At 39.1% G+C, this 21407-nt stretch overlaps 1 protein-coding gene and 1 long non-coding RNA gene across 2 annotated transcripts in view; one reads left to right on the top strand and one right to left on the bottom strand.

Annotated features, from left to right (window-relative positions):
• Positions 1-20362, top strand: part of LOC126931294 (uncharacterized) — a 207739-nt gene extending 187377 nt beyond the window's left edge. The window contains exon 5 of the long non-coding RNA XR_007717821.1: positions 20269-20362. This is a non-coding gene — a long non-coding RNA (uncharacterized LOC126931294). The remainder of the gene's footprint in view (positions 1-20268) is intronic.
• Positions 1-21407, bottom strand: part of SLC25A3 (solute carrier family 25 member 3) — a 772593-nt gene that overhangs the window by 508437 nt on the left and 242749 nt on the right. The window lies entirely within an intron of this gene.

Here is a 21407-nt window from a genome sequence, read left to right as displayed (position 1 = left end):
AGTAGAAGTATATGGTGTCTGCCTTAACTCCAGCATTACATCTTTATTCCAGGAAGGAAGAACAAGAATTGAAAAGGGTGAAAAGGAAGTGCTTTCCGTGACTTCTGTCTACATGATATTGACCAGAATTGTCACTTAGCCTCACCTGGCAGCCAGGAAGGCTAGGACATGAGTATTTGTATTTTTCCCACTTCCATAATTGAGAAAGATTAAAAAAGGGGTCACCATGGATGACGAGTGAGTCTTCAATATCACATTCAGCTTCCCATAACTCAGTTCTTCTCAGTCTCAAATTGAATATTTTGTGAAATACTTACTACTTCTTGGAGACTCATTATGCACAGTAGAGTATCAGTTTCTGAGGAGTCTTACAGCAAAGAAATCTGTTTAAATGTGCGTAAGCCAATGTTACCTTAAATTATTTAACCAGAGGACACTTCCGCAGTGAAACACCTTCCAACAATGTGATTTGAAATTCACTGAAGATGTTTATAACTGAGTGACCTAAAATGTGTCATTTGAAAGACAACTTTAGGTGAGATTGAAGATGGCAATCTTGATGGGAGATTGTTGGATGTTACTTCAACAGTTCAGGCAAGAGACAATTTAGACTTGCTAAGGGGGTAGTAGTGAAGACTGAAAGGAAGAGAAAGTTTCAAGTAATGGAATTAATATTTGCAAAGGAGAATAAAAAGGAATTGGTGAGTACTGGAGAGTAAATGAACAAAAAGCCTGATGAACAAACAGGAACTGACATTTTTAACTTGAGCAACCAGGAAGATATCAGTGCCATTAAATTATGTAAGGAAAACAACAGGAGAAGTAGGTTTTGGAAATCAAAGAAAAAAGTTTAGTTTTGGCTCTGTTTAGACAGACTTGTCAAATATAATTGACACTAATATTACACAGAAAGCAGATGAAAACCTCTATCGTAAAAATAATTTTATTTGGCCGGGCACGGTGGCTCACGCCTGTAATCCCAGCACTTTGGACAGCCAAGGCCGGCGGATCATGAGGTCAGGAGATTGAGACCATCCTGGCTAATATGGTGAAACCCCGTCTCTACTAAAAATACAAAAAATTAGCTGGGTGTGGTGGCAGGCCCCTGTGGTCCCAGCTACTCGGGAGGCTGAGGCAGGAGAAAGGCGTGAACCCAGGAGGCGGAGCTTGCAGTGAGCTGAGGTCGCGCCACTGCACTGCAGCCTGGGCGACAGAGCCAGACTCCGTCTCAAAAAAAAAAAATTTATTTAAGGACTGGAGGAACATTAACTGAATCTAGTTTTCCTTTTGGAAAGAAATAAATATGCTTAACCACTTTGATATTTATTTATCCTTTCATTTACATTGCTTAATTGAAGAATAATTTATTGAGGTCATGCTATATACTAGGCGCTGTATTAGATGAACAAGGCAAGGGGTTTGTAATCTACAGTGAACTCAAAACAACATGAAGGCATGAAGAACTTGGAAACAGCAAGATATAAAGGAGACATAGAGGAGGGGAAATGGTGAACTTGGCATTTGAGCTGGATGTCCATGAAAGCGCAATGTTTCAGCAGGCAAAAATGGAGGGGGAAGGGCAGTCAGAAACCCATTTTCCTAAATTTTTGACTCTCTTACTAAATGTTAATATTTAATCTTACTAAATGCAAGTACAGTCTCCACTTGGTATCCATGGGGGATTGTTTCTAGGACTATTCCCTGATACCAAAATCCTCACATCCTCGAATCTCTGATATAAAATGTTGTAATATTTGCATCTAACCTATGCATATCTTCCCATATACTTTAAATCATTTCCAGATTCCTTATAGTAACTAATACAATGTAAATGCTATATAAATAGTTGCTATACTGTATTATTTAGGTGATAATGACAAGAAAAACTTTGTGCATGTTCAGCACAAATGAAATTAAAAACAACATTTTTGATTCAGAGTTGCATGAATCCGTAGATGCAAAGCCCACAGATTCAGGGGGCAGACTACAGTTAATGTTATTCTTCAGAATGTTATGCTCCAAAACAATGGACCTGAAATCTGTTTTGTTCACTGCTGTATCCCTACCACCTAGAAAAGTACCAAACACAGAGTAGATGTTCAAAAAAGTTTTAATGAAGGAAGAATGTATTAGTTTGTTTTCAGGCTGCTGATAAAGACATACCTGAGAGTGGGGAATTTACAAAAGGAAGAGGTTTAATGGACTTACGGTTCCACCTGGCTGGAGAGGCCTCACAATCATGCTGGAAGGCAAGGAGGAACAAGTCACATCTTACATGGATGGCAGCAGGCAAAGAGAGAGCTTGTGCAGGGAACTCCCATTGTTAAAACCATCAGATCTCATGAGACTTATTCACCATCATGAGAACAGCATGGGAAAGACCTGCCCCTGTGATTCAATTACCTCCATTAGGTTCCTCCAATGACACGTGGGAATTGTGGGACTTAAAATTCAAGATGAGATTTGGGTGGAGACACAGCCAAACCATATCATTCCTTCCCTGGCCCTTCCCAAATTTCATGTTCTCATGTTTCAAGACCAATCATGCTTTCCTAACTGTCCCCCAGAGTCTTAACTCATTTCAGCATTAACTCAAAAATCCAAAGTCTTATCTGAGACAACGCAGGTCCCTTTTGACTATGAGCCTGTAAAACCAAGCTAGTAAAAGCAAGCTAATTACTTCCTAAATACGATGGAAGTATAGGTGTTGGGTAAATACAGCCATTCCAAATGGGAGAAATTGGCCAAAACAAAGGGGCTACAGGTGCCATGCAAGTCTGAAATCCAGTGGGGCAATCAAATCTTAAAGCTCCAAAATGATCTCCTTTGACTCCATGTCTCACATCCAGGTCATGTTCAACCAAAAGGTGGGTTCCCATGGTCTTGGGCAGCTCTGTTCCTGTGGCTTTGTAGGTAATAGTCTCCCTCCAAGCTGTTTTCACCAGCTGGCATTGAGTGTCTGTGACTTTTCCAGGCACATAGTGCCAGTGGTAGGTGGATCTACCATTGTGGGGTCTGGAGGACAGTGGATCTCTTCTCACAGCTTCACTAGGCCATTCCCCAGTAGCGACTCTGTATGGGGGTTTGACCCCAAATTTTTCTTCTGCATTGCTGTAGCAGAGGTTCTCCATGACAGCCCTGTCCCTGTGGCAAACTTCTGCCTGGACATCCAGGTGTTTCCATACATCTTCTGAAATCTAGGTAGAAGTTTCCAAACTTCAATTATTGACTTCTGTGCACCTGCAGGATCAACACCACATGGAGGCTGCCAAGGCTTGCGGCTTGCACTCTCTGAAGCCACAGCCCAAGCTGTACCTTGGCCCCTTTTAGTCATAGCTGGGGTGGCTGGGATGCAGGGCACCAAGGCCCTAGGCTGCACACAGCACAGAGACCCTGGGCCCAGCCCAAGAAACCATTTTTTCTTCCTAGGCCTCTGGGCCTGTGATGAGAGGGGCTGCTGTGAAGACCTCTGATATGCCCTGGAGACATTTTCTCCATTGTTTTGGGGATTAACATTTGGCTTTTCATTACATATGTAAATTTCTGCAGTCAGCTTGAATTTCTCCTCAGAAAATGGGATTTTGTTTTCTTCTGCATTGTCAGGCTGCAAATTTTCTGAACTTTTATTCTCTGCTTCCCTTATAAAACTGAATGCCTTTAACAGCACTCGGGTTACCTCTTTAATGCTCTGCTGCTTAGAAGATTTTTCTGCCAGATACCCTAAATTGTCTCTCTCAAGTTCAAAGTTCCACAAATCTGTAGGGCAGGGGCAAAATGCCTCCAGTCTCTTTGCTAAAACATAACAAGAGTCGCCTTTGCTCCATTTGCCAACAAGTTCCTCATCTCCATCTGAGACCACCTCAGCCTGGGCCTTTTTGTTCATATCACTATCAGCATTTTGGTCAAAGCCATTCAACAAGTGTCTAGGAAGTTCTAAACTTTCCTACATTTTCCTGTCTTCTTCTGAGTCCTCCAAACTGTTTCAACTTCTGCCTGATACTCAGTTCCAGAGTTGCTTCCACATTTTCAGGTATCTTTTCAGCAATGTACCATTCTACTGGGGCGTTATAATAATTTACTGTGTTAGTATGTTTTCATGCTGCTGATAAAGACATACCTGAGACTGGGCAATTTACAAAAGAAAAAGGTTTAATGGACATAGAGTCCCACACGGCTGGGGAGGCCTCACAATCATGGTGGAAGGCAAGGAGGAGCAAGTCACATCTTACATGGGTGGCAGAAGGCAAAGAGAGAGCTTCTGCAGAGAACCTCCCATTTTTAAAACCATCATATCTCATGAGACTTACTCACTATCGTGAGAACAGCATGGTAAAGACCCACCTCCATGATTCAATTGCCTCCCACCACGTTCCTCTCACAATACATGGGAACTGTGGGACTTACAATTCAAGATGAGATTTGGGTGGGGACACAGCCAAACCATATCAAAGCAATAATTAATAAATGGACAAAATGCTTGCCTTTGGTCTCTTTTTAATGCATTTTGTCAGATATCCATCATGTCCTTTTTGGCAGACATATATAGGTCCTCTTTGTTTTTAATGAAGTTGACAAAATATGAAGAATCGAAGGATGTGGATTGTGAGTTTTTACTAGTCTTTGTCAACAGGTTTCCAGGGAAATTGTAGTTTTGACTCTTCTTTTCCATTTTTACATGAAGGATAAGAAAGCCACCATATCTGAATGTCCACTGATGTATTGCCAGCATCTAGCAAATGTTAGGTCCACAAATAATAGTTGAATAAATGCATAAAGTTGTGAATAAAATAATAAATCAACAAATAGAAAAGCATCACTGTTTAAAAAAAGTCTTCCTGCTGATGCAAAGAAAAGGGAATACTTACACACTGTTGGTGGGAATGTAAATTAGTACAACCTCTATGGAAAACAGTGTGGAGATTTTTCAAAGAACTAAAAGTAAAATTACCATTTGACCCAGCAACCCTACTACTTATTATCTACCCAAAGGAAAATAAATTATTATATCAAAAAGATGTCTGCACTTGTATGTTTATTGCAGCACTATTCACAATAGCAAAGATGTAGAACCACATTAATAGATGATTGAAGAAAGGAAATGTGGCATACTACTCAGTCACAAAAAATAATAAAGTTACATTTTTTGTAGCAACGTGAATGGAACTGGAGGTCATCATTTTAAGTGAATTAGAAAGTCAACACACAGTCTCATAAGTAGGAGCTAAATAATTTGTACACATGGACATAGAGAGTGGTATAGTAAGCACTGGAGAATCAGTGGGAGGGTGGGAAGGATGAGATATTATTTAGTGGGTACAATGTACACTATTAGGATGATGGCTACACTAAAGGCCCAGAATTTACCACTATGCTTCACTTGTACTCCTTGAATCTATAAAAATAAAAATCTTCCTATGGATCATTTCAACACCCTTAGTTTCATTCTCCCTAATTAGAATAGCCATGGAAGATGATTTTTTAATTTCCCAAATTTGAAATAACTCATCAGAAACCTGTCATGAGCACTATTCAGTGTCAAATACGAAATGTGGGAAGCAGCTGTAGAATTCACATATTCTCATAATACATGGTGATTAATTTTGTTTACTCAAAAGAGGTGAGTTCATGCAAACAGTTGGAAAAAATGTCTGGCTTATTTTTGTTTTGGTGGTTTTTTTTTTTTTTGACAGTATAACCCATGCACTTTGTATGTCTCAAGAAAGAACCACATTACTGAGTTTCACATCAACCTTATTCTGTGTAGGAAAAATACAATAGATTTTATTACTTCTTTATACATATTCACAACCTATGGCTCAGGATGGAACTTTTGTTTTCTTTGTGCTTCTTGGAAATTGAAAGGACTAATCTTTCATCAGGGTTGAGGACAAGAACACTGAATATGCCATTATAGCTTTTCTGCAACAAATATACCCAGAGAAGGTTAGGAGACAATTACCAAATTGTAATCGGCAAGGCTAAATTGTTTTAGTTTTTTTCAAAATAAAAACAGCTTTTTAATTTTAATGTTAAATACAATTTATACTTACTGTGTAAAATTTGAGCAATACAGAGAAGCAAAACTAAGATAGAAGGTTACTGAGGCCCAAAGAGTGTGAGAGTGCTCATTTCCCTGTATGCCTTTGCCTATACTGAGTAATGTCAAATCTTGATTGAGTGATAATTTAAATCATTATTGAAAGCACAAGAAAACTATCACCTGCAAAACTGTTTACAGTCATCTCTGAAAATTATAGAATTTGGTGTTAACATGGCTTAATAGTGTAGAGTCTATGTGTCTTGGATTTTCTGGAAGGGACTTGACTTCAGTATTTTATCCTAGTGGATGCATTAATAATAATAGTAACTAACATTTATTGAGCATTTTTAATCTACTTCTAGATGTGTGAGAAACAATTATTCTTATAATACACATTTTACAAGTGAGGAAACTGAGGCACAGAAAGGTTAAGTAACTTGTCCAAAGTCATATAGCTAGGAAACACATAAATTTTTCATTTTACGTCACATTTTTGGTTAAAAAATATGGTTATCATTATTAATAGCTAACATAAAGACAAGAGATGGAGGCTGTGCCTTTTCTTGTGCTAGGAAAAAGAGGAATATAATTATACAATTATACTGACAAAGGAATATCCCCAAATCACCAAGAGAGTAACAGGAAAGGTCAGGAGGGATGGTATAGATCTAAGCATAAGAGCATATATTTTATTAGTTTTCTATTGCCATTGTAACAAATTCTGTAAATTTAATGGCTGGAAACAACACACATTTTTATCTTTACAGTTCCAAGGGTTAAAGTCCAATATAGATCTCACTGGTTAAAATCAAGGTGTTGTCAGGGTTATGTCTCCTTCTGGAGGTTCTAGGGGGACATCTGTTTCCTTGCCTTTTGCACCTTTTGGAAGCCACCCACATTCCTCGGCTCATTCCTTCCTCCATCGTCAAAGCAAGCTATGATTGAGTTTTCTTCCTTTTTCACATCACACCATTCTGTACTCCTTTTCTGCCATCTTCTACTTTTAAGAACTTTGTGATTTCATTGCCCCCACCCCCTAGATGACCCAGGATAAGCTCCCTATTTTAAGGTCATCTTACTTACGAACTTAATTCTATCTCTAACATATTCACAGGATCCAAGGATAGGATGTGTACATCTTTGAGGAGCAATAATTCTGCTTACCACAATATAAGTGGTCTTCAAAAAGTTCATGGAAAATGGATATTATGAAAAAACAATACATGACTTTATTTTTTGAACCAAAATAAACTCCTACTAATTTGTTATAACATGTCGGAACAGGATCTAGTTTGAGGCACTAAGAAGGATAAGACATCAGTTTGAAAAGAGCCCCCATCAGAGAAACATAAGTCTGCTGAAATTGAAGCAAGAATGACATTAAATTTATGGTGAAGCTTGGATGGCAGATTGGTGAAATCATTGATGCCCTACAAAAAGTTTATAGGGACAATGCATCAAAGAAATCAGCAGTTTACAAGCAGATAACTCCTTTTAAAAAGGGATGAGACAATGTCAAAGATGAATCCCATAGTGGCAAACCATGCATATCAATTTGGGAAGAAATATTAACCTTGTTCATGCTCTAATTGAAGAGAACCAACAATTAACAACAGAAACAATAGGCAACATCAAACATATCTCAATTGGTTCAGCTTACACAATTCTGACTGAAAAATTAAAGTTGAGCAAACTTTCTTCTTGATTGGTACTGCAACCATTGAACCCAGATCAGCTGCAGGCAAGAGCAGAGATTTCAAAAGAAATTTTAAACAAGTGCCATCAAGATCCTGAGGCATTTCTTCAAAGAATTGTTAACAGGAGGAGATAGACCATGGCTTTACCAGTACAATCCCGAAGACAAAGCACAATGAAAGCAATGAGTGCCAAGAGGTGGAAGTGGTTCAGTCAAAATAAAAGCAGACTGGTGAAGAGGAAAGGTCATAGAAACAGTTATTTGGGATGCTCACAGCACTTTGCTTATTGACTTTCTGGAGGGCCAAAGAGCAATAACATCTGCTTATTATGAGAGTGTTTCGAGAAAGCCAAAGCTTTAGCAGAAAACTGCCAGGGAAAGCTTCACCAGAGAGTCCTTCTCCACCACAACAATGCTCCTGCTCACTCCTCTCATCAAAGAATGGCAGTTTTGTGAGAGTTTCAGTGGAAAACCATTAGGCATCCACCTTACAGTTTTGATTTGGCTCCTTCTGACTTTCCGTTTCCTAATCTAAAACAATCTTTAAAGGGCTCCCATTTTTCTTTAGTTAATAATGTAAAAAAGACTACCCTGACATGATTAAATTCCAAGAACCCCCAGTTTTTTTAGGGATTGATATGTTTAGGCTTTGTCTTCCCACTCAAATCTCATCTTGAGATATAATCCCCATAATCCCCATGTGTCAAGGGAGAGACCTTGTGTTGGATCATGGGGCAATGTCCTCCATGTCGTTCTTGTGATAGTGAATTCTCATGAGATCTGATGGTTTTGTAAGTGTATAACAGTTCTTCCCTCATATACTCGCTTTCTCTTGCCTGCTGCCATATAAGACATGCCTGTTACCCTTCCACCATGATTGTAAGTTTCCTGAGGACTCCCCAGGCATATGGAACTGTGAGTCAATTAAACTTCTTTCCTTTATAAATTACTCAGTCTCAGGTATTTCCTTATAGCAGTGTGAGAACTAACGAATACAGGGATAGACTAAATGGCTGGTATCATTGCTTACAAAAGTGGCTGGAACTTATGTTGAGAAGTAAAATTTTTATTTATGTTTTATCTTGTCTATTTTTTCCATGAACTTTCTGAAGTCCTCTCATAGGCTCCAGACTCCTCCCTCCCTTCTTGTTTCCTTCTTTCCTTCCTTCCTCCCTACCCCTCCATCCCTGCCTCCCTCCCTCTCTCCCTCCCTCCCTTCCTTCCTTCCTTCCTTCCCTCCTCCCTTCTTCTTTCCTTCCATCCCTCCCTTCCTCCCTTCTTCCTTCCTTCCCTTCTTCCCTCCTTCCATCCTCCCTCCCTCCTTTCTTTTTTTCTTATTTCCTTCCTTCATTTTTTTAATCTATTAAAAAACACTTATGAGTGCCTCTATAGTTGAAACATGGTTCTAGTGTCTAAGGATATAGCAGAGAACTTAACAAATCAAGTCCCTACCCTCATGGAGCTTACATTCCAGAGAAGGAGATGAACAATAAACAAATACATATATGACAAACATCAGGTCATAGAAAGTGTCCGAAGATAAGGAAAGTAAGGAGAGAAGGTGGAGAATGACAAAGGCCGGGAATGTGTGACGATTTTTGGTAGACATTAGGGAGGGCCATTCTAAGAAGACAACTGTTGAGTACAAACCTGCATGAAGTGAGGAGTCTCAGAGGTGAGCATTCCAGGCAGAAGAAATAGTCAGTACAAAGACTGTGGCATGAGAAAGATGGTCATTTTGGAGAAACAACGAGGTCAGCATGTCTAGAATAAAGTGAATGGGGCAGGAATTGGTGAGAAATGGGATAGCATGGCTCAATAGCCATGTCCTCTAGGGCCTGTGGGCCATGAAATTGATTCTGGGAGATATAGAAGTTTTGATCAAAGGAATAATGATCTGACTTGCATTTTGAAAAGCTCATGCTGCCTGATGTGTAGTTTAGTACCTTTGAAAACATGAGAATGGAAGTAAGACAACCAGGGAAAAGGCACCTGCAGTAATCTAAACAAAATGTAATGCTGCTTTGAATTATGCTAGTGAGTCATAGTGGCGAGATGTCAGATTCAAGGCAGAACTTAACTTGGGTTGTAGGAGGGTACAGAGAAAAGAGAGGAGTCAAGACCGTATCTTATGTTTCAGTTTGAGCAACTGGATAAATGCTCCTACATTCTAACAGGGATGGTAAACACGAGAAGGAATAGATTTTGAGGAGTGGTGAAATTGACAGAAATTTTGGACATGTTGGATTTGTCTATTAGGGATCCAAACTGAGATGTTTTGAAGGGAGTTGGATATCTGAGACTGGAATTTTAGGAAGAAATCAGGCTTAGAGATAGAAATTTAGAAGGGATCAGCTTATGGAAGTTTATGCATGGAGGTCAGGCAAAAACATTGGAGAATGGGAGAGTGAATTGCTCACTGGGTGGTGCCAAGGAACCTCTAAGCTTTGTGGTCACTTAAGATAGTACAGGTTAGCATAGCTGTGTGTTTTCTTGGGCCACATGCACTTTGCATGCATTGGGTAGTGAATGAGGAGGTTGGAAGATGACTGAAACAAGGATCCAGGTGCTTTGGATTGGAATGCCAATTCCTCACTTCCATGCTATGCCTAGTAGCCTTTCTCAATTCTATTTTCCTGACAATGGAAGAAATAGCAAGGCTTATTTCTAAGGACTCTTGTGAGAGAGGACAAAGGAGTACAAAGGGCTTAGCCTAGCATCTTGAGCAGAATAAGAGTTTAGTGGTTGGCAGCTGGGATCATAGTTGTGGTATTTACTATCGTCATCAACATCAAGATAAGCAACATTGCATCATAGTGTTCCAGAGCATTGAACTTATTTTAAGGAATAATATGCTTAGAAAATCTGTCTCCAAAATGTCAAACAATAATGTGAGGTGAGTAATTGAGCTTAATATGGATAATAAATCAATCACTCACAAAGTAACATTTTTCAACATGCAGAAGTCCTCATGCTTTTTTATTTTGATTCTTTAAGCACTTCTATGTATTTCACATCCCATTTCAATGAACCCTCATTTCTATCCTGCCCTCAACAACTTATTTCCTATAATGGTAGTTATCTTTAGTGTCCCTCTTTCAAGATCACTTTTAGATCATCCCATATAACTCCTTATGTTATATGTTGAAACAGTTTTATTTTTTAATACTCAACTTTCATAGAAGAGATCCTCTAAATATGAGATGATCAGGAGTTCATTTGCTAAAGATTCTGGTATTAGAGTACCAACAAGAAATGGATGAAACACTCAGATTAAAATGATGTAAAGAAGATTTTGTGTTTTGTTTTGCTTTCTTTAAAAAGAAAAACAAAGAAGTGAGGACCACAAGAGATAGTATAGTAACTCAGGCCTACTAGCTGTCACTGGTAAGATCCCCAGGTTTGAAGAAAGATCCGGAGAAAAAGCAATTAATTATTGGTTTTATCCCAAGAAAACCCCACAGTCAAGGAACCAGGGAAATAATTCTTCTGACCTCACTCTCCTCCCAGTCCCATGCCCCACATCTCCTTTCAGGAAGCCCCACTGGCTGACCCAAGCAGAAGCCAGTGGGTGCAGGAGTTCACTGATGTGGTTCATCCCAGAGGAGGCTGACACTATCCCAGGCAGGGAGCAGCATAGGGGAGGATGCAGAGTGCACTTGGAGGGACTCAGTAACTTGGTAAAAAGATCTGGCACATTGCCTGTTTTGGGACTTCTCTACTGAACACCTGCTCTCAATACAAATAACTCCTGTAGGAAGTAGTTCTTTCCATCTTCCAATCCACCCACCTGGATGGCCATTACTGTGTAACATCAGCCTCCAGCCCTCATTTATCTTTTCTCCTCTTACCTCCATCTCGCTTTAAAATAGATTTCTTTAATTAGGCTTCAAATGAGAACCTTCTACTGAACGTCTCCATTCAAGTAGCTACATCAATAAAAAAAAGCTGTAGGAACTTAATACATTCAACTCACCACATCTCATCCTCACTTGATGTGCTTTATGTTTGAATTATATTGCCTGTGCGTATTGCTTTGAGTGTTCCTGGGCCAGATATGGTACCATCCCTGAGACTATATTCAGGAGTTAGTGTTCCATAGAAGGTAATGAGGAACAAATTAATCTTAAAGGTATGTCATAAAAAGCTATTTAAAAACATTAGCATCAAGTGCCCTTCTAAAGCCAGATACTTAAGCAGATGGTGTTTTTAAAGAAACACTGTAGAGTTAGTCCAGGCTAGCAATAGTCTATAGATTTTTAAATTGCTCTGACCTTATGATTGTTAATATTCCTGATATAGAAATACATTTTAAAAATTGCCAATATATGCAATAGCTGTGGTGTTTCAAAAAACGTTTCCACACCTCTCTCTCCAGTACTATAGATTCTAAATAAAATGATGGTGTTCTTTTGAGAGGTACCTGCTGAGTCCCCAAGTGGACAAGAAACAAACACTGTTATTTTGGCTCCGAAAGGAAACCAGGAATATTTCTAAGGCTTTTCTAGAATAAGTAAAAACCAAGTAAAAACTTGGTTTTGAGATTGGATTTTGCTTGGAAAGTGCCCCCTGCCCCTTGACAACTGTAGGAAGAGGAGAGAGGGAATGCCATAAAAAATTAAACAGGTCATCTCGGGGGCTGGGCTGGCTTTGTTGTTAGACAGATGACCGTGAGTGAGGTGCTCAGGAGGGGGACAATGATCCATGTGGCCACTTCTTTGGCTTCCAGCTTCAACCATTGGTGGTGGGAGCAGAATGGCCTTGGAAGCAGGTGGGACTGCCATTCTTGATTCTCCTTTCTAATTATATGAAGTGTGGAAAAAGGATATTGGAAACAGAGACCCAGCTGTGCCCAGTGACAGTTCAAACACAATGAGGACAAAGAACTCCAAACGCAAAAGGGAAGCTGTTTTAATCTCAGGTGCCTGCACTCTTCTATCACTATATAAAAGAGAGCGAGCAGAAATAATAGAAGAGAAATAATACAATGAATGGGTCTCCCTCTTGTCATTCCTTCTGGTACCAAACCTTGAATCAATCACTCAAGAGAAGAAAGTGCACAAGATAAAGTGAAGAAAATGGAGTAGGTCGCTAGCTGTAGAATTTAGAGGGTGTAGACTAATCAAATTAGAGTAATACCTTTTCCTTCTACTATGCAGCCTTGATAGTGAATTTAAAGGATCTGTTTGAAAAAAGGGAGATGTTATCTCAGAGAGAGAAATGAGGCAATGTATAGTATTTACCCCAAGATAAGGTAAGTATTTATGTCCTTCCCTTCTCTCTTCATCCCTCCTCTTCCCTGTCTCTGTCTGCCTTTCCTTCACACAGTGTTAGAAATAATTCCAGAGACTGAACAGCTTGTGAGCTGCCCACAAAAGTGTTTAAGGAGCTGGAATCTCAGGGCAATAAAAATAATTCACAGAGTATTCTCTTCATGTGTCATAGACACAGCTTGAAGGACAGAACAAACTTCATACAGTAATGTAGATCCATTTTGTCTAGTTCCTTAAGTAGCTAAAGTTTTGCTGATTACATCATGTACTATTTTTAGTAAGACTTCAGTGTAACCATGGAAACTGCTTTTGCTGAAAACTCTCACACTATTTCCTTCGAAATTAGCCATGAAGAAGAAAACCTTTGCAGAAAACTAATAAGAAATAAATGAGTAAGATTCAAGGGAGAAAAAAAAACACAACTTAGTCACAAAAATATTCACATGTATGTAGACACCTAGACACATGTGTGGGACACAGTTATGCATAGACTTATATTTGTATGTAAAATCACTTGAATTTTTGCATTCTTTTTGACTGGTAACAGCCTGAGCATATGACAAAATGTAGTTTATTACAATGGTACAGCACTGAATATAAATCTGAAGGGAAGCCTGCCCCTGAGGAACCCAGAAACACTGTTTCCTGGCAACAAGATATAATAGAAAGTTTCACAAGACAATCCTTTTGTCCAGTTGGGAACTTGCTGGGGTTTGAGCAGTAGGTGTGAAGAGAACAATTCCCCATACCACTTTGAAAAGACTGAACTAGTCCCTCCAAACATTGCCTTGGGATGAAAGATGGTAAGTCAGGTGACTGTGCATGGTAGAGTTATTTAATGCGGTTTCATGGTTCTACCCTTTGGCAGGCAGGATGGCTACCCTAAAAGTGTCCACACTGATCCCTGAAACCTGTGAATATATCATATTACATGGCTAAAGGGATTTTGCAGATGGAATTAAGGTTATGGACATTAAAATAGGGAGATTGTTCTGGATTATCTATTTGGGGCCAATTTAATCATGTGAGCCCTTAAAAGCAGAGAACTTTTTTTGACTGGAGTCATAGATATGTGGCAGAGAGAGATGTTAGAGACATTCTAGGTGAGAAGGACTCAACTCACAGTTGATGGCTTGAAGATAGAAGTGGTCACATGGAAACTATGAGATGAAAATGAATTGTTTCAACAACCTAAATGAACCTGGAATGAGCCTGGAATTCCCACCATAGCTTCCATGGGTGATAAGAGCCAGGTCAACCACCTTGATTTTGGCCTTTTGAGATCCTAAGCAGAGTACCCAGCCAAGCCCTCTGGACTTCCGACCTAGAGAATCGTGAGATAGTGAATGGGTGCTGCAAACTGCCAGGTTTGTGGCACATTTGTTACTACAGCAATAGGAAACCAATACATACTCCAAAACATCTGTGTTAGAGATGTCGCTTAGTAGTGAATCTTCCTTCCCACTGGTGCAAAAAGGACAAAGAGAACTTCTTTGGGTGTCTTTAAAAAATCTCATTGCCATTTATCAAAAACTTGAAAACGTCATACCCTTTGACAAGCAATTATGCTTCCTAGAATTTGTCTTAAGGATGAAGCTTTGTTGTAAAAATGTTGAATGCTTATAATGTTATGTATACCAGCACAAAACTAGAAACAACCTAAAATTTTGTCAATAGGGTTCTATTTTGTCAATTCCAAGCAGCCAACCCTCAAGTAATGAAAACATCCAGAGATAGACCTTACCTTCAGGTAAGGCTGGATCCAGGTGTTTCAATGTCTTCATGGTTCCATATTTCTCTTTACCTCATGGATAAGCGTTTTCCCTAGCCAAGCAGAAAAAGAGCTCTGCTAGAAAAGTTCTTTGAGGATTTTGTCCACAGGAATCATATCTGGTCACAGGAACCAGGAAGATGAGTATTTTGAAAGGTTAAACCTATGGCAGGGTTAGCCTCACCTGAGTGGCATGGAATGGCTTTCCTAGAGGAAATAAGGGTTCTGTTAGCAAAATAGGGAGAAGCAATACTGTACAGGAAAAACAAGAGCTATCCATCAGACCACCCATGCAGAACCCAGGCTTTGGACAGCCAGACAATCAGTCAACCAGAGTTTTCATTGACAGCGTCTCAGAGTCTACTCCCTACCAAGTAAGTTCCAGGCCCTATTCTTCCAATGAAGGCTCCTACTGCTAAGGGAAGCTGGAGCATCCCTCATCTCCAGGCACTCCAAGCAATTCGTAATTGTGGCAGAGATGGGCCATTGCTACCATCTGTTCCATAGCCTGTGCCATTGCTCTCATACTTCACCAATTCTGAAACTTGAGAACAATTCTTTCCACTTTTGAGGAACACTGTGCAGTGTCACATTAAAAACAATTCATGACGATAAGAGTTGGATCATCTACTTTCTTCCTAACCCATAATGAGTTCCTTGCCTTTCTAGCCCAATATCTGGAAGGAAGTCAGTAAATATGTGTTGAATGAATGACTTCTGAGGTTGGGATACATATTTGTTCCCCTTCTTCGTTCAGATCCTCACATTATAGCCACAGGATTTCCACTGTCTACCCTAATGTCATCTTCAATGAGGCTCCCAGGAAATTGAGGCACTTCCCAGAGCCCTTGAAAGCCCAGAGTTCACAGGTGGTCATTCAAGTTATGCCCTCCTTTCAAAGTGTACAATAACCAAGCCAACTATTATTATGAATTGTCTAATATTCTACAAAATAGAAAATTTCTATTTTTCATACCTCCTCTACCTAATCCTCAGCTACTAAAAATGACTGTGGAATTTTGAAGAAAATATTTTAAAGCTATGGTAAGTTCTTACTAGTCTTTGAGGGTTTAGGCAGAGTCCCTGGGATAGGAAGAAAAGAGGCTGGGGTTTCTTTCCAGTATCTGGATTTTCTAACCTTATTTATGTTTCTCTGTAAATGAGAATAGTGTTTCTGAATATTATCTGCTATCAGGAAAATTGTGCTTTATGGGTCCTCCATATTTGGGATGGTAAACAGCAGGAGAAAATGAGGAGCTGAGGACTTGTTCTATGGAATGCATATTGGCTAATGATCAGCTCTATGCGGCATTATGCAGAGAGCAGGGCTGGGTGACCTCTGGTGTCTTCCACTTAGAAATTCTCTGTTTCTGATGCTCCAGGAGGATCTTTGGTAAAATCTTCTCAGATTGGCAGCAATTGTCTTGTACTTTCTTGAAAAGTCTTGAAAAATACTCTTGAGGATATGAAAAAGGCCCAGAAATCAGAGGCAGTGTGTACTTTCAGATTATTACCCATTCCTTGAATTCTCTTTGGGGGATACTTGCTAGATAATTACCAGAACAAATCACTGAGTGACTGCAGGACCCGCAAGCCAAAGGCTGTCCCTAGACAGAAAAGCAATGTAGGCAAAGTTGTCATTTGATGCATTTGTTTCACCCTGCTCCATCCCTGCTTCCCACCTCTAGTTTTCCTATGGCTTTACGCTACCTCCCTCCCCAACTCCAGCTCTCTAGGACCATCTGCTGCACACCCTACTAAAGCAAATTCTGGTCTTGTCCTGATCTCTTTCTGAGTAAACACAGATTTGTGCAATATTCCAGTTTCTCAGGCATCCTCCTTGAATGACAGTTCTTTTTGAGTGACAATTAGCTCATCTGGCAAATGTATCTTTGCTATTGAATTAATGTTTCGCATGTCATTTGCAGGTTAGCAGGGGCTCACTGGAGATAGCATGTTAACATACTGAAGCCCAAGTAAGGACTAAAGGACCTTTTCTTGACACTTCTAAGCCATACAACTGATGTGTGGTAGAGACAGGAATGGAGAGTCTACGTCTTCTTACTCAAAACCTGAAGAGTAGTTTCTTCTAGAATTTTTCTGTTGAGGCATAGCCAATTTAGTCTTCTTTTGAGAACTACCTCCCCACCCCACTCTAATTAATTAAGTTACATTTCACACATTATTCTATTCTACCAAAAATAAATGGGTACACTAAACTTGGTATGTTTATTTCTTTTTTTACACCCTTATAAATTATATTTCATTTCTGCTATTCCATGGCTAGTGGGCTCTCAAAAATCACCAGAAACCACTTAATCACCAAGCTTTCTATATTAAGCCCGTGTGATCTGTCTGTATCATTAGATGCTGCCTCCTACTTGAGTCTCTAGCCTCTTTTGGTATTCCACTGGTTCTTTTTCTTCTTCTCTGATGAATTCTTTGTCTCAGTAACTGTTTTCTTTTCCTTTGTCTAAACCCTTATGACTGGAGCTTCCATAAGAATCACTTGGACTTCTCTCTCCCACTCCCTAACCCATTGAGCTAAACACGAAATCCTCAGCCCAACATCTGCCAAGTCTAAACACTGTGGCTGTTGCTTTGATTTAATCCCTTGTTGCTTTTCCTTGAACTTTCTGTTTCCTGTCTCTAATCTCTTCCCCTACACGTCTGTCTTATACACAACTTGAGTCACCTGGTCTTGATACTCTCACTATGCCTCAAATGCCTTTGTGTGTCTCTATTCCTATTCAAAGAGCTTGCTACACCATTTGTAACTGTCTTTGAAGTCTTATCCCTTCATTATTCTCTTGCCCTTCTCCCCACAGTCTCCACTCCTTTAATTAACACCACTCAAGAGAGAACCAGGTGGGCCCCTCACTTTTCATTCCTGGAAACACCTCCAGTATTAGTTCCCCAAGATGGCTGCCACAAATGACCACAAACTGGTGGCATAAAACAACAGAATCATACTCTCTGACAATTCTGGAGGCTCCAAGTCCAAAATCCAGCTGTTGACAGGGCTACACTCCCTCTGAAGGCTCTAGTGGAGAATCCTTTCTTGCCTCTTCCAGCTTCTGAACTTTCAGGAAAATTGTGCATTATGGGTCCTGTATTCCATGGCTTATGGCAGCAGCACTCCAGTGTTCACATGGACTTCTCTGTGTCTTTGTGTGCCTTCTCCTTTCTGTCTGAGAATACTTCCTTAGGATTTAGGGCCCACCTGAAACCCAGGATGATCTCATTTTGAGATCCTTAACTTAATTGCATTTGTAAAGATCTTATTTCTGAAGGTCACATTTACAGGTACCAGAGGTTAGGACTTAGACATATTTTCTGGGGTACACAACTGAACCCACTATATGTTCCTCTTCTGATTCTGTTTCTTTATAATAACAATCCTTCCTCCTGAAGGATTGCCATTTTGACTGGTCTAAATCCAACCCAGTTTGGAAACTAGCCAAAATCCCAACTTCTCCATGGGGTTTTCCCTGAGTCTTCCAGAATTATTGTCTTTTTCAAACTCCTGGAGTACATTGCACCTCTCCAATAGAATTTCATATAAAGTCCTTTGAGGTAGAAGTATTTATAAACCTATCTCTTTTTCTTCTCCAGGAGACTTTTACTTTCTGAGAACAACATGACCTTTGTAGCCCCCACTGGAGATTTCCAAGTTGGAATTATTTATGCATTAGCTGAATTGAATGGACTACAAAGTCATGGGTCTACTATGACAGATTTCATGTCCATGGGTGGCAGTGAGAATTTCTATGGGTTGATAGGGGCTGTGGTCTCTTTTGCCCTGTCCAGATAGGATTTGGAGATAGGGGTACAATTTAAACAAGATAAAGCAATTAAGCAACCCCCATTAAATCTTGAAGGCAAAGATAAACTGTCAAAAGAAGGATCCTTTTGAAACATCTGCAACCAGTACCAAGCTTTTTTTTTTTTTTTTTTTTTTTAATAAAACAAAACTGAGTAGTCATATAATTTATAGGCTGCTAAACTCTAAAAGAGGGCCTAGTGCTGTTTCACTCCAATCATAAAGCTGAGTGAATGTGTGATTTGCCCAAAACCATACAAGTCGTCCATGGCAGAGCCAGGAATGGAGAGTCTAAGCCTTCTCATTCAAAACCTAAGGAGTAGTTTCTTCTAGTATTTTTCTGTTGAGCCATAGCCAATTTAATCTTCTTTTGAGAACTGTCTCCCCACCACACCCTAATTAATAGCAAGGATGACAAACTTTACTTTGTTTTAAAGAAGTTTTGGATTCTGTATATACCCAAAGGATTATAAATCATTCTGCTATAAAGACACATGCACACGTATGTTCATTGCGGCACTATTCACAATAGCAAAGACTTGGAATCAACCCAAATGTCCATCAGTGACAGACTGGATTAAGAAAATGTGGCACATATACACCATGGAATACTATGCAGCCATAAAAAAGGATGAGTTTGTGTCCTTTGTAGGGACATGGATGCAGCTGGAAACCATCATTCTCAGCAAACTATCGCAAGAACAGAAAACCAAACACCGCATGTTCTCACTCATAGGTGGGAACTGAACAATGAGGTCACTTGGACTCGGGAAGGGGAATATCACACACTGGGGCCTATTGTGAGGAGGGGGGAGGGAGGAGGGATTGCATTGGGAGTTATACCTGATGTAAATGACCAGTTGATGGGTGCTGATGAGTTGATGGGTGCAGCACAGCAACATGGCACAAGTATATGTAACAAACCTGCACGTTATGCACATGTACCCTAGAACTTAAGGTATAATAATAATAAAAAAAAAAAAGAGAAGTTTTGGATTCCTGAGTGCCTTTAGCATAAATATCCTAAATTGGAAAATAAACAAGTGCAAATAACACTGAGATGTATTTCTAATATATAAAATAGCCTGTTTGCAGTTAGCTCTTCAACATGCTGATTTCATTTCCTTTGGATGTATACCTTGTAGTGGGATTCCTGCATCATATGGCAGTTGTATTTTTAATTTTTGAAGTGCCCCCACACTGTTTTCTATAATGGCTGTACTAGTTTACATTCCCACCAACTGTATAGATGAGTTTCCTTTTTTCCACATCTTTGCCAGCACTTGTTATCTTTTTGTCTTTTTGATAATAGCCTTTCCAACTGGGGTGAGGGGATACCTCATTGTGGTTTTGATTCGCATTTCCCTGATGATTAGCGATATTAATTTTTAAAATATATCTGTTGGCCATTTGTATGTCTTCTTTTGAGAATGTCTATTCAAGTCTTTTGGCCATTTTCAAATCAGGTTATTATTATTTTTTGCTCCTGAGTTGTTTGAGTTTTGTATATATTTTGGATATTAACCCTTTTTCAGATGTATAGTTTGCAGATATTTTCTCCCATTCAGTAGGTTGTCTCTTTATCGTTTCTCTTGCTGTGCAGAAGCTTTTTAGTTTGATGTAATTCTACATTTTTGTTTTTGTTGCTCATGTTCTTTATTGCAGCCCTCTTCACAATGGCCAAGATAGGGAACCAACCTAAGAAGTGTCTATCAATAAATAAATGGATAAAGAAAATATATGCACATCTACACAGTGGAATGCTATGTGAGGTAATGCATTTGTTAATTAGCTAGACTGAATTATTCCCTAATGTATATATACTTCAAAACATCATGTTGCATGTGATAAAAACACATGTTATCTCTCAGTTAAAAAACATATGTATAAAATAGCCTGTTTAGTTTTTAATCTCATCTTTTCACATTCTTACTAATAAGCAAAAGTCAGTAGATCATGTGTTCTTTGGGTCTTGTGGTCATTAGGGTGAATCAGAAAGGTTTTACTCTAATTGCTTACTCCCTGTGTAAAGCACTATGCTGGTCAAGGTGCAAGCAATTTTCCTTAGCGACAAAGTGAATCTCTAGGTCAAAAGCCCTCAACACATTTTATTTGTAATTCTTAGATGTGTTGTTACTAACATGGGAATTATTAGAAACTATTCTTTTAAAATTACGTATACTCGTTATAATCATTTTTGGATGTAAAGTCAAGAGCAAAGATTTATGCTTGATTTGTAAAATTATATATTTGGAAATCTTGCAGTGATATAAAGTTAAATCCGATTTAGGTATGCATTTAACAAATTAAGTCTTTTAATGCAAAAAGAATAAAATTGGGTTATCCAAGAAAATCTAGGACATGTGGTCACTGTGCCATGCTTTATCAGGGTTGCTAAAAGCCACATGTAAATAATATTTATACACATACTCAAGAAAATCCTAAAAATGGGTTAAATGATAGAATTAACAGAGTCATGGAGTAATTGATGAGATAGAGCTGAAAATAATACTCAGAGTGCAGGAGTTAGATGGTTTCTTACGATGCCTCACAATCTTATGATATTAAACTGTTGTTAATAACAGCAACAATAATAATAGCTAATATTACTGAACTCTAACTGTATGCTTTTGCTTTAGTAGAATCTATTGGCCTAAGAGCTTTGTGTCTGTTCACTTATTTAGTCCTTTAAATTAACCTATGAAATAGGTGCTAATAATAAAGACGGCAGTAATATTATCCATTTACCACTTTACAGGTGAGGAAACTGAGGCACAGAAAAAATGGGCATGTGCCTAATGTTA

The sequence above is a fragment of the Macaca thibetana genome, chromosome 11, assembly GCF_024542745.1.
Source record: "Macaca thibetana thibetana isolate TM-01 chromosome 11, ASM2454274v1, whole genome shotgun sequence".
Lineage (NCBI taxonomy): Eukaryota > Metazoa > Chordata > Mammalia > Primates > Cercopithecidae > Macaca > Macaca thibetana.
Note: the sequence above shows the minus strand (reverse complement) of the source record. Positions and strands in the feature narration are given on the sequence as shown.